The sequence below is a fragment of the Anguilla rostrata genome, chromosome 1 (genome assembly GCF_018555375.3).
Source record: "Anguilla rostrata isolate EN2019 chromosome 1, ASM1855537v3, whole genome shotgun sequence".
Classification (NCBI taxonomy): Eukaryota; Metazoa; Chordata; class Actinopteri; order Anguilliformes; family Anguillidae; genus Anguilla; species Anguilla rostrata.
The window spans coordinates 83611779-83624165 of NC_057933.1; the positions used below are offsets into that span (position 1 = coordinate 83611779).

Genomic DNA, 12387 nt, shown 5'->3' on the forward strand with positions numbered 1-12387 from the left:
GTTCTCAAAACTTGCAGGCCCCCCTGAAAGGGCCTCTAACTGCCTGAGGACCCCTACTACTATACCACCTGTAAGCTTTTCCAGATGGGTCTAACACCCACTATGGTCTGCAATGCAGGGACTATTTTAACATGATGTGACTATTTTTGAGATTTAAAAAAAAAAAAAACTTACATGGAAAGGCATAAGATATTTAACCTCAGGATTGGCAAGAGGAGACTAAAGCCAGGCTTGACATGGTGCTGTGTACTCTTATTTTATTATTCTTATTTTCTGATCTTATTCTCTGGACACGGTTACTTAGTTATAAAGGGATGTCATATTAATTTGTTATTTCCTCAAAAACATTTTCAGAATGACAACTGCAACGATTTTGCTGATGCCAACATATATGGAAACTTGTAGCTGATGCCAGCACATTTGATCAAGACACAATGGAAGATGTCACCAGAAAAATTTGCGGTTCCTTTTTCCTTTTCCCCTGGTCTTTCTCAGTTCATTTCATTTGTGCTTCTTTCTTTCGTAATAGTTACATCAATGTGTTTGAAATAACACGGGGAATCTTAGCTTCTGTTTAGCGAATCTGGTATAATCATATATATAACCCATAATTGACACTAGGCTTCCTGGATTTACTTACTCACTTCTAACACTTTCCATTGCTTTAAATAACTTCAAATAATGAACATTTCTGTCATTTCTTGCACTAGATTTTCACGTGACCATATTACCTGTGTTCTTCCAATATACCTATATACAATGTGTACCAATACAACTTCGTACTATGCATTTATGTTAATGACAAATAAAGAATTGCCACCTCAGACCGTTCCCTATAGAGTACATTTTGTTATATACACTATTATATATATATATATATATATATATTACCGGGGCTGTTTTTCATGGTTTGGGCCTGGGCTCTTTGTTCCAGTGAAGGCTCTTTCCTGTTTCAGCATGACAGTGCCCCAGGCACACAGCGAGGTCCATGCAGAAATTATTTTGTCGAGAAGAATTTGATTGGCTTGCACAGAGCCCTGACCTTAATCCATCCAACATTTTCGGGATCAATTGGAAAGCCAACTGTGAGCCAGGCCTTATCGTCCAATCAGAGCCCGACCTCACTATTGCTCTTCTGGCTGAATGGAAGCAAATCCCTTCAGCAGTGCTCCAACATCTAGTATAAAGCCTTCCCAGAAGAGAGGAGGCTGTTATAGCAGCAAAGGGTGGACTAACTCCATATTAATGCCCACAATTTTGGATGTTGGATGTCAGGTGTCCACATACTTCCTGGGACATGTAGCCTATAGCCTATAGGCTAATATCATATATAAGACCGGAACTTAATTTAAAAATTGGTACTCTTTTGTTGATATTTGTCTATCATTTCCTCTCCCTTGTTCTTCCCAGCCTGTTTGTTTTCTTTTCAGTCAGCCTGACTACCTTGTAAAATCACCTCAAACAAAACTTATCTAATAGGTGCAAAATGTGCACTTCGTGGAGTAAAATGTACTTCGACGGAGTTGATTTCACTCCAAACATTTTATTGTGTGCACAAATAAAGGTGCTGTTTGCTGCTTGTCCTCCTTGCCCAGTCTTGCACTTCCTCATCCCCTGCAGAGTGACCACACCCAGGACTGTGTGACAGCATCTAGCATTAAAGCATTTCCTTTAACAACAACCACAATGGCACGTGAGCATGGGCCCTCAAGGGTGGAATGTCTGAAGACACTTCTTTCACATACTGCCCATCGTGTACTAAAACACAGTGCTAAAACGTGTACTGTGCTGAACAATATGCAGTATACTTAGTAGACAGCACGTACCTTGAGGACTCAGTTGTTAGAAAACTGATTCAGACACAGCCAGGAATTAACATCAAGTGCACTATTAATAAGTATAATACAATACACTTTAGAGTACTTATAAAAATTAAACTGTATTTTCATCCTGGATAGCATACTAGTATACTTCCTAAAAGTCTACTTTAACTTCACTTACCTAAAAACACTGTAATAAGTACAGTATATGAGATTTGGTGTACTTATTTGGAGTACACTGAAGTACAACTTATTGACACATGAGATTTAGTATACTTATTTGAAGTACGCTAAAGTACAGCGTATACAAACATTTAGAAGCATAATTTTAAAAAGTACATTTAAAGCATATATTAAGTTCAAAAAGGTAACACTGGGTAACACTAAACATTACACTGTGTAGGTATATGATAAGTACTGTTTGAGCCACTAATATGCCCTACGATGGACAGGAAAACAGAGCTTGCAGGTAGATGGATTCACAGATGTGTGCAGTTATTTCTGTGTTTTGTCAGAACCCAATGGTCCATAGCCTGCTTTTGCAAAGATTAGTTCAATGCGATGCAATCATGCTTAACAAAAACACCAGATGGCCCAAATCTTTATCAAAATATATCTTTTTTTGCACATGGGGACTAGCATGCAAATCTGCGATGTCTATGAATTTTCTTTTTACGGAAATATGTTTTTTCTATATTTGCCTTTTATCTTAAGCAGTATTAGTGGTATTCCACTTTGTGATTGTGTGCTTCTATGTATTTGAATGAGACGACTGATGTTTGCGACCTTTTTTAAAAGAAGATAAAGATCATAAGGTAAGACTCTGAATATCTTCTATATGTAAGTCATGGCTAAATAATTATCATCATTTTAATCTATTTGATTTTGGCCTTGAAATCCACACATAGCTGAGTATGTAAATTCTAAAGGGAGGCTCTTTGGATACTATAGTTAAAAAACATTATCTCATAATGATTTGCATGAGGCATTTATTTGATCTTGCCCTCTACAGTCCTTGTCATGATTTTTTAAATTTAAATTTAATTTAATTTATATTGAAGACCTCTATTTTTGGACAGTCTTCTGCATTGTGCAGAGAGCCCATTTCCTGCAGTTGCCAAAATTATGACACGTCTGTTGACTGATATATCAACAGCAAGAAATTTGATAAACCTTGATCATCATCTGGGCTTTTGCATTTTTCTTTTTCTTTGCACTTATCAATAATGACTGACCTTCCAAGCCTTCTGAGCCTCCTTGGCGACATTGCACTTTTGTATTCCTGAGACTAACATTGAGTCGCAATGGATAAGTGTGTCTGCTAAGGGACTGGAGTGTGCATAAGATGCCTACTTGGTGAAAATCTAAATCAATGTGAAAAAAAAAATCACAAATTGCAATAGATGAGTTTTAACAAATGTAAGTCAATGTTGTATAATATCAGCAGGTGAACTGTTCCGTCATTTCATATAACGGATATCTGTTGTGCTTAGTGATATGGTAATGTCTAAAATCAAGCTTGGATTTTATTTGGATGAAAATACAAATGTGGTCACAGGCATAAAGCCTGCAAATGAATCATATGAACATTTGTATTTCTTTATATGTGAAATTATGCATTACTGGAAACTAGATAAATTTGTTTAAAAACTTTGTTATTTGTAGATATTTGTTGGTTCACTTTTGACAGTGAGCAGAAACCATAACTAATAACGTGAGTCTCAGTTCACTGCCAAAAGTGAATCAGCGAATATCTAAAACAAAGACAAAGTTTTTAAGCAAATATATCCTGTGAACAATTTAATAAATGTGGGGGGTGGGGGCAGGATTTGGGGGGCAGTGTAGACTACTTTTTATGAGCCCCCTCCCAAAAAACATTGTAGATTTTGCCCCTGTTAAAATGTAAAGTTAGTATAACTAAATATTTTTATTTATTTTTTAAATGGTGTCCCAGTACCAGAGTAAAGCAGCGTGTAGCCCAAATAACCCTTGCTGTATTTTACAGGTTTTCAGGAGAATATTTAATTCAGCCCACATGGAGCCATTTGCATGGGTGCTTCTATATGGAGTGTGTTTTCAAGGTGTGCTTTGACTTATCTTATGTTCTTTGTCCTCACTTTTTTTGAGACAGATATTTTTAATCAGGTTATTGTTTTATTGATTATTTATTGATTACATGTTATTTCTTTTATTTATATTTGTGTTTATTCCATTTAGAAAGCAGACACAATGGTTCAAAATCAAGATAAATATATTTAAAAAGCATCCATTTGTCGAAAAGATATCACTAGCACAAATCATTTATACAACATTTCACAGTGTTGCAGTAAATGTGGGGCTTTGTGCTGCGTGACATGTTCTTACATATTGTTGTTAACTGGTCACTTGCATTTTTTTGGTGGGGGATAACCTTCTTGCCACAGTATGTTTAGTTGGCTTTGCACATCTAAACCTAACTCCATCTTCTTTGCCATATGTCTATAGGTGTTGGGTTACCTGTGGTTAAATTTAAAATAAAAAAAAACTTAAGTTAGATAAGATTTCAGTCAAACCTACCCACCCACCTCCCCCCCACTCTTCCACTTCCACTTCCACAAACCATTGGTTTGTTATTTGAAGTTACAATCTCGAAGATTTCCGTTTCGCTCTCTCTGGCGGTACCAATCAGAGACCCTATTGCACATTTCCGGGTATGTAAACCGGATGTAGGGGTCTCTCGTTTCCGGTTATCTTAACAGCCACCAAAACAATGGCAGCGAGGAAGAGCTTTTTTTGTTTTGTAGCGTTCCCCTGTGTACCAATTCGAAAAATAATTTATTTGCCCTTTCACAGCTTTCCCACAGATGTACAAAATAAGAAAAAAACTTGCTAGATAGCATGACTGTCATAATGTTGCAAACTAACATAAAATAACCCATTACGATAGCTAGCTAGTTAGCTACTGCTTTGTGAATAAGATTACACTCGATATTAAACTTTTCTCCTCACATACAGTTGGGTCTAAATGTCTGACGGTGAAGCCACACTATACGCGGCGACTGCCGCCTGTCTCCGCGCGGCGTCCCCATAATCGGCTGTTTGTGGGCGTGTCACCTATATTTGACAGACAGTTGTGTTCGTTAAATGTTGACCGGGTTTAATATCGTGTTTCATATTCATTGTAATGTCTGACTAAAAATTTTTGCAGTAACCTAGATCTGAAAGATGTTAGTCAGCTGCCTAGCTAGGCTGTTTAATATCTACAACCAACAACAAAAACACTGTCTGGCTAATTAGCCAGATAATGCCTTCAAAGTTATATCTGGTTAGCTAGCTAGGTGGCTGGTAGAAACTTCCCCAAATTCTCCCACGTCACTCCTCTGCTGCGATCACTTCACTGGCTACCGGTCTCTGCCAGGATCCGATTCAAAGCCCTGACCCTTGCCTACACTGCCGCCAACAGGACAGCCCCCATCTACTTGCAGGACATGACTCAATTCTATGTGCCTGCTCGACCACTCCGCTCTGCGGCAGCAGGGCGTCTTGCAACCCCTCCCACCCGCCCAAAGGGATCACAGAGCTTCTCCACCCTAGCTCCCCAGTGGTGGAATGAACTCCCCATCCCTCTCCGAACCTCCCCCTCACTATCCATCTTCCGCCGTGGCCTGAAGACTCATCTCTTCAGACTATACCTAGAATAACCACCACCACGCTGTATATATTTAAAAAAAAAAAAAAAAAAAAAACCTTTTCCTATCACTTGTTACATGTTGCCCCATCCCTGCACTTCTTGGTAAATTGTATTTGTCCTAATACTGTAGCTTATTCTTCTGCCTAGTTTGGCTTTGCAGATGTTAGACCAGGATAGTGTTCATTGTTCTCGGCTAGAAATAGCTGTACAAAATAAGTAATTGTACCTTACTGAACCCGTGTTCAGCAGTTGTCTACGATCATGAAAATGCACTTTTTGTACGTCGCTTTGGATAAAAGTGTCTGCTAAATGAATGTAATGTAATGTAATGTAACAAATAGCAACTAATAGGCTACATTAGGAAGATTTTTTTTGTTTGTTATTGTTTGTTGTTACTAACTATAGCTAGACAGTATACAGCCTAGCTAGGCAGCTTATTAACATTTTTCAGAGCTAAGTTACTGCAAAATGATTTTTATTCAGACTGGACAGTGATAGTAGCTAACGGCGATAACTACATTGCAGAGCCACCGACAATTCCAGAGACTTTTCTCCACACTGCGTTCCTCTAATCAATGTCTCTGTAGGAGATTTTATTAAGTCGGGAAACCCGATACGGAAATTACGAGTTAGGTCCTCCATTGTGGAACGATAGAATGTGGAACTAAAATGAGAAAAAAATAGGGACAATTTACTTGACGGATCATTAGATCAAATCAGATTGGTTACCGCGACGCGGCGAGGGGGTCAAAGTTGAATTTTTGCCATCTCCCCCGCGGCCTCGGAATGGAGGCGGCGGGGCCGCGTATAGTGTGGCTTCAGCCTGAGTCCCCTACCAACTCCTTTGTTTTTATAATAATTTTTTTATTTTTTATCATTCATTGAGAACTAACGCAGTTTCAGTCATGTGGTACTTGTTACTCAAGAATGCCATAAAATCAGTTAGCTAGCTATATTTTATGTTATGATTAGAAAATTACGTTTTTGCCAGCTAGCTTGTTAGCAAGCACATATTTGGATATTCAATGTTCAAAGTAATTTTGTGGAGCCTAACACATTGTACTTACATAGCTTTGCCTGTCCTGCTGGCCGTCAACGTTAACAGAATCGCTTTTCCTCACAGCTGTCAGGCTCCCTATTCATTCATTTTCGGGACAACCGAGAGGAACAGAGACGCTGTTAACGGACAGCAGATGTTGCTTCACGCTACGCAAACACAATGGAGTCACCTCCAGAAAAGAATTTATGTTATGTCGAAGTGAAATATCTCTTTAATCGACTAACTTGCTGTGGTTAGCAAGCTAGCTATTTAGCTTTCTGGCGAACTAGAGCTAACGTTATACTTACCTTCATAACCGAATATAAACTTCTCAAAAAAGAATTTATAGCCCTTGTATAGTTTAGACCGCTTAACGTTCACTGGCAATGATTCGACAATGCGGATAACATAGTGAACTTTGGCAGAGCTATTAGGGACTGTGAGAACACGTCGCTGTTCAGGCTCGATTTTTCGCTGTCAGAAATGGACTTGCGTCCGTAGCAGAGACTGTAAAAAATATGGACAAAGCTACTGTGACGTCACCCATTGACTCTCCGTGGGTCTCCGAAAATACGTTTTGAAGCTCAATGGCGGGCGCGGCCATTTTGGAGTTGGAGCCAAAACCACAGAGTTTAAAAGCCGCTCTGTGATTTTTACAATTTGATTGACAGTCCGGTGCGGAAAAGCCGATCAACCTGAACGAGGCTAGCTGACTGTCTGCCGTTATGTTTTAAAATATATTATCAGATGTTTACGGAGTTTAATTTCCATCCGTGACTGTACTGTCATTTAATCACGTTATATGTATGACATTAAAAATACAATTAGGCTATGTTCAGTTATCTTCAATTCATGTTTCTCAGCAAAACGAATATGCTTAACTAGCATATCAGCTTGCCAGTGAGCTAGGTAGGCTATCCGTGGTTAGCTCACGCATTAGCAATATGAACCACAGGGGAAGAACATTGACTACACTGATGGTCAATCAATCGGAGATGTGTAGGCTACTGGTGATTTGACTAGGCTAATTTTCGTATAACTGTCTGGTAGATCTGCTGTTAACCGAGCAAGTTATCGTCGTAGGTTTTCGCCAGTCAGTTAATGAGCCAGTAACTGCTACTACTAGCTACTCCATCGCCGTTTGTGGTGTTCACTTGCTGGGTGACGCTAGCTGACCGATCGTTCGCAAATCACTTTCTACCGAATAAAAATTAACACTGTCAGCGGTTATTAACAAATCTACCGAGTATTTTAATAACTGATCTGCAGGCGTGTAAATATGACAACGCACTTTGTACAGCAAGTTTTCCACCTGGTGCATGAAGACAAAAATAATGTAGCCTACGTTGAATTTCTAATTTTATTAGGCTATCGTTTTTTTCTTGTAAATCATCAAAACCAATGGAGAAAAGCCAATATACGCAAGGAGCCCCCAGAACCGATTCTGAGAACCACTGTCTTAAATGCCTAGCTTGTCGGTCTCTTAAATGCTAAAAACATATTCCTTTCTAAATGCCAAGATGGTTAATTTCGTTAAATTCTGTGTGTGTGATTTCAGCAAATGAACCTTGAGACTCTTAATTCGCTTCGTGAAACTGAAAAAGTGTTTATCCCAAAATCGGGATTATAGTAGCTTTGACACATGCTTGAAGCATGGCCCAGGTAGACATTTACGGAATGTACACGACTGACAAGCCGCCAAACACGTCTGACAGATTGAATGTTTGCCGGTTAAGGTTAGCTAGCTAGTCAAATGGCTTGGTAGCCGAAGTTGCGAACTGTTTTAGCATAGGCTACTACTGGACTACCAAATATAGCAAGCTGATTACGCTTTCTGCCAACTAATTATTTGGTTAAGTAGGCTAAAGGAAATAGTAAAAATGACTCGGCTACCGAAAAACTTAAGAGGAGGATTATTTTATGGTCGTCTAGTGCAGCTGTAAATAGCACACGCCATAATTAAATCACCACGAAATGGGATGCTTGCATTTTCAGACTTAGCACAGGCGGACCGTAGCCGGCGCCGCAATGTCAAGGCCAAGAGACGCCACCGCCCACCCCAGTGACCATAGACTGTAGCCCCTACTATAGCTCAGTCCTCCGCAGTATTCCGGAAGTGACGCAAGCTGTACCTCATTGGTCCAGAACAAATATTGGCACTGTGCCCAAATGACGCAATAAATCATGAAATCGACCCATGGACAGTCATAAGACCAATAAAATACACCTATTATGACTATTTGTTCTTGTGAGAAAAAATTATTGACTTTGTATTTTGATCGCATTTGTACCGTAGACTTACATGGAAACCGGATATGAAAACACCTATACTGGAGCCATCCGTAGTGGCGCTAGTGAGCAACCAGGAACTACAACACCAGGAAATGAGCTTCAAAAACGAAGTCTGGTTTTGGCCGCTTGGTCCGTAGCAACGGTAACCGGAAACAAAGTATCTCTACATCCGGTTTTGGTCGCCATCTTGTGAAATAGGCCTATTGTGTGATATTTTTTAAACAACTGCCTTGCAAAATGTTACCGCTGGTGTTTTTGGTTTTGCTAGCTAAACTGTTCGAGAATAAAGCTGGGTGTTAAATTAGCAATCAGAACAAGAAGAATAAAACAAAAACAAAGGAGATTTCATCAAAAAAGGGCATCAAGGCTGAAGGAACATATGATGGAGCGTAATAAAATAATAACAACGCTAATCCATACTGATGTATTTTTTTAATGTAGTTTTTTTCCGGCTTGACATGTTTACACAGAAATCAGACCCGGATCTGCTCCGCCTATACCCCGGGGTTAATGCTCTCTGTAAAGATGGCTTTATTCCGATCATTATAATATATTGATGAACTTGATGGCAATGTAAATAACGGTAACGTTAAGGCCAGTTCAGATCAATGATTCGCAACGAGACTAAACGGTTTTAGAATGTTGCAGAGAAAATTGCAGCGGTGTGAACTGGTTATTTGCAGAGCGTCTGAAGCCTTTGCCTGGGGTCTCAAAAGACCCACCTTGTCAAAGTGCAGTTTTAGAACGTTTATCATCAGACGTCTTGGAATTTTGCAAGTTGCATCCAGTCTCGATGCGAATCACTGATCTGAACTTGCCTTTAGTTAGCTACGTTGCAACAAGGTAGCATTGCATTCGAGATACGGTCTGCGAGGTCGGTAGCGTTAGCTAGCGTTTTTTCTAATTGTTAGCTAAATGGAAATGGACTGCATTTATATAGCGCTTTTATCCAAAGTGCTTTACAATTGATGCCTCTCATTCGCCAGAGCAGTTAGGGGTTAGGTGTCTTGCTCAAAGATATTTCGGCACGACCAGGGCGGGGTTGAACCGGCAACCCTCCGACTGCCACTGTTACGATCAGCCCCTGGCCAGTCGCAACATAAACGAGATCACACAAAATAGTCGCAATTCAAAAATATTTTTAATTAAAGAAGGCTACAAAAGAAAATGAATGAGCAGTGTAGCCAGACTACAGGTTGTCCTCTGAATGGAGAGAGAGAGAGCATCAGCCAGAGGGCCCCTTAAGTAGGACCCCTTCCAGGTGACACCAATTTCCTATTAGGAAGACAATCAAAACAAATGTTGCAACACCACAAGCAGCCACTAGGGAAGGGAACCATAACACAGACAATCGCTCTTACCTCCTGAGCTATGTCGCCCCATTAGCCCCATAGCTGACATTAGATTATGTTAATTATATTAGCAAGCTAGCTAACGCATTATTACCTGATATGAGAGATGGCTACTGTGCGCAACCGTCTAAACTAATGTTGCCTTTCTTGACATGGTCGGGTAGCTAGCGTTAGCTGTGCAATTAGCTATGTAATTAAGTAACGTTACATTGTCATCAAATGTAATACGAAATCTACATCCCCTACCTCACCCACCTCCCCCTACCCTCTCTGGCAGACCAACCACTGATGGGTGATGGAAAACGCGTCACTAACTGTGCGCCGCTTGTGATTTTTTTCCCGGGAATGTCGCCACAGACACCCAGTTCTTTAATAATAATAATAATAATAATAATAATAATAATAGGCTCAATCGCAATTGTGTTACCTAATTCGGCGATAGATAGTGACTTAACAGACATTTATTTTAATGAAAATCTTCAAGATTATTACTTTAATAAATACATATATTATGTATTATATTAACTGAATTTTTATTATTTTTATTTTTTAACCACAAGTGACCCAGTACTTTTGGACTGTACTGTGTGTGTGTGTGTATATATATATATATATATATATATATATATATATATATATATATATATATATATATATATATATATATATATATCAAGACAGAACACATTAGCTATGGTCTACCATATTGTTAATGGAATTTCATTAATCTGATTAACTGAAAAATACTAGTTAAGGCAGCAATAGGACAGCAAGAAAAAAACAAAAAAGGCTTTTGATCTAATCAAACCAATCAAATTTCTGTTTTCTAAGGTGCCATATTTGGCGTTTCCTGGGCATGGAGTGTCACCGTGCCCAGAGAGATGGAGGGCATGGTAGGGTCCTGCCTGGTCATCCCCTGCAGATTTTCTTATAGCGAATACCCACCCAACAACAAGGGCAGAGTGGTCTGGTACCAATATGTCGACAGAGGATACCCTCTGGTGTGCGATCCAGAAGACCAAAATGCAGTCATCGAAAAGTTCAGGGGAAAAACCTCTTTATACGGATCACCTTACAAGGGAGACTGCAGCCTGAAGATTTACCCCCTGGACTGGCGTCACCAAGAGGAGAAGGTTTACCCCTGGGTGGACCCAGACTACGTCACATATCGCTATTTTAAATTTTATGACAAAGCTGTGAAAATCCGTGTACGAGGTGAGAGAATTGAACTCTTTATTATTTCTCTACTGTGCTATGGTGAAGGTTTTCATTTGACTGAAAATGTACCAGTTTTCTTGGAAATGATGGATGTGACTTGCTTAGAAGTGCTAAGTGCAATTATATGTTTGTATTTCATGTTTTTTTTTTTTAAGACAGAGCAGACAAACCAGAATTATATTTTTCCGGCTCACGTAAGGTGGGAGAACAAATGACCGTCCAGTGCAGCGCCTACCACACGTGCCAACCGCATCCCCCAACATTGCACCTGACCGTAGCGGGACATACTGGGACACCCAAAGTCAATCACAAAGAAGTGCATGAAGGCAAGTGGGAAATCACCATGGAGATGACCTGGATATTAGACAACGCCCACCAAACCATCACTTGTGAAGTCATACATCCCTTCGGCCAGAGCGCATCCAAAATCGTCAGCCTTCAGGGACAATGTGAGTAATTACATATAGATAGAGGTAAATTAGTTCTAGTGTTTCACCCACTAAAAAAGATCCTGAAAATTGCTTTTGGCTATAAGCTTATTTTCTGATTTTCATTTTCACTCCTACAACTGCACAATTGTAGAGTTGGACACGCCCTAATTCTCCAGCCTTGAGTTACCGCTACCGTACGACAATCGCGCATTTATTTGGGATATATTTGCAATTACATGGCCATGGCTAAATTTCAAAATTATTTCCATCAGCTACAATACTGGTCAGTTTTATACAGTTAGCATTTAAAGCTCTAGATGGAGAGTGCAGCCTTAAGATTCATGTCTATGCGAGCTCAGCTTGTGAACCGTGATGGAACAGGGAAGCAGGAAGCAGGAAGCCTCGCTGTGTTGAGGAGCGTGAGAACTTGTTTGCACTCTCCCTTGAGTGAGGGAAATCAGACGTCACTGCACTGATCTGTCAGGTGACTAGGACTGGGCCTTCACACATGGGAGTGAAATGACTGGAAATCGTGAAAATAAACACCACCTTGTGTTTGATGTAA

At 39.7% G+C, this 12387-nt stretch overlaps 1 long non-coding RNA gene across 1 annotated transcript; it reads left to right on the forward strand.

The window, feature by feature from the left end:
• The first annotated feature begins 1793 nt into the window (after positions 1 to 1793).
• Positions 1794 to 11836, forward strand: LOC135241600 (uncharacterized). Its single transcript, XR_010326051.1, has 4 exons — positions 1794 to 2635; positions 3826 to 3901; positions 11005 to 11388; positions 11547 to 11836. It is a non-coding gene; the product is annotated as an uncharacterized LOC135241600 (long non-coding RNA).
• Positions 11837 to 12387: the final 551 nt, after the last annotated feature.